This window comes from Malurus melanocephalus, unplaced genomic scaffold, assembly GCF_030028575.1.
Source record: "Malurus melanocephalus ecotype Western Australia unplaced genomic scaffold, MMel_1.1 scaffold_10, whole genome shotgun sequence".
Classification (NCBI taxonomy): Eukaryota; Metazoa; Chordata; class Aves; order Passeriformes; family Maluridae; genus Malurus; species Malurus melanocephalus.
Window position 1 is genome coordinate 2815291 of NW_026623242.1, and position 2368 is coordinate 2817658.

A 2368-nucleotide genomic window follows, 5' to 3' on the forward strand; every position below is an offset into this window, starting at 1 on the left:
AAAAAAAAAAACAAAAACAAAAAACCAACCACAACCATTTATTCTGGTAACAAAACCAAGAGTCATGGACTTGGACAAGAACTACCTGTTACTTGTTCAAGTCTCTCAAGTGCAGCTGGCCCCATCACAGTCCTCCTCAGGCTAACAAATGCCACATATTGGAAACCACTACCAGCTGGCTTTCAGGTGGATGTTATGAAGAATTRAAGTTCTACAGACTGGAAAACAAGTGTGGAAGCATGCAGAAGAGATGTGGGCAACTGGGTCAGCAGGACGGGGACAATTCTGGGAGATAAGCAATCAGGTACATAGAATGGGTTTCAGTTAAGAAGCTGCTTGTGTAATGAAATGCCCTTCTGGGTTCTGTTGTTAGAAACAAACAGTTCAAGTAACAACCAAAATAATTTTTTGTCTTTTGTTCCTCTAACGTAGACTGCAACCTGACTTGAATAAAACTACAGGCCTGAGCTCATCATATCTGTAGTTCTGTCCATGCATAGCATCTAAAACAGAATAGATTTGAGTTGCATGCTGTTTGCTTTCAGCTTCTCCTAGGTCTAGGTTGTCCCTGAATACATTTCAGTTTCAGACTGAAAGATACCTCAGTCTTTCACATGAATCCTATTAGCCTGTGCACACCCCACACACCCTTCTGGGCCACTCCCTTGAACTGAAATGTGTTTTGTGCTGGACTGAGCAACACATTTAAATAACAAATGAGCACTGAATTAAAAGAACAATTCTGAATTGAACTGGTATCATCACCTATTGATTAGCATGATTATACTGGGGCTTATCTGATCTAATTACATACAATCAAGTATTTCTAGGAAAGGAGAGATCATTGGATTGTTTAATTTTCTCTGTTTAGTAAATCAAGGTATGGTCACAACCTAGCCACATACTTCACCCCTGCTTAACAAGAAAAGCATGTTTTGTCATTCAGTRATGTGCCTAAAGATATGATTTGAGAGTAAGAAGAATCTTTTCCTGAGATTTTTTTCCCCTTTCAGTTCTTTAGAATTGTTCCATGAGCTTCTTTCAAAAGTGAGAACAGAAATCTAGAGGGGGGAAAAACACCCAAGCCTCTCATTCTGTGTTAGATATTGAGCAGAAATTCAATTGGTTTATATAATAATTGGTTTATATTTTTGCCAGTTGGCTTCCCTTTAGAAGGCATACACTGTTGTTTTGTTTAATTATGCTTGTGGCTGACTGCACTGCTACTAAATGGGAAACAGATTTGGGCAGACAAATTACCAATATCTGGTCTGGACTGGACTGGAATTAAATAGTTTTCTTCTTCTCCACATGAGGACAAGATTGAGTACCAGAAATACAGCTGTTCAGTAGCCATTCACTTCCATCCTCTTGGATTTTTGTGTAGAGGCAGTTTTCTCCTAACAATGAAGTTAGCTAGCTAAGGATCTCAGGAACTGTGGTACTCGGTGGGGTACTGGTGGATTTTGTGTAGAGGGAGTTTTCTCCTAACATTGAAGTTAGMTAGCTAAGAATCTCAGGAACTGGRGTACTGGGTGGAAAAGAGCAGATATCTGACTTTGCCTACTGCAGGACATTCTTGATTCCACTTGAAACAAATTTCTGCTTGCCTTGAAATCCCAGCACTAGCAGGAGGTGAGCAGGCATTGCAAATTTCTGGCTGTTTCTCGGCTGTCCTTCACTAGACCTTGAGCTTTATGCGCTAGAGGGACAACAAGGTCATCTTGAAAATCCATCATCACACAAATATCTAGATTTAAACAGTTGCTGGAATTTTTACAAGGTGCCATGGTTCCTGAGAAGCTGTGTTTGGCCAACAGACAAGTCCAGGCAGTTATCCGCTGCTTGTTTGGACAAGTTGTCATGGAAAATTAGCACTATGCTCCCTCTGCTCTAGCCTGTCTTTAAACACTGTCTGCAGCATTTATGTTCTCTGGCAAAGTTTTTCATTATTAAAAAGTAAAAATGTCACCATGGGCTAAGAAAAAAAAGAGAATTAGAAAAGGCAGACTAAAAACTAATCAGTTTGAGTTGAAGTGTAGCAACTAATAAGTGCTTATGAAAGTAACATACTTCAAAGGCCCTTACATTTAAAATACTAAAAATTATAGAATGGAGGATGACAAGAACATAGGAGGGCAGCACCCAATTCTCTTYGGATTTAAAGTTTTCTCCTAGTTCTACACTAAGAAGAAACAACTTATAAGGCACAAACGACCGTTGCAAATCGAACTGGTATCCAAAGGCGTTGTTAGCGATGAGGCAAGGCAGCCAAGCATTCCTGTGTGGCTGCCTTGGCGCGGGCTGGCAGGGGGAGCCTTTCCCTCCATTACCGATCCCACACAGGCTCTGGCAGTGCTGCCGCCTC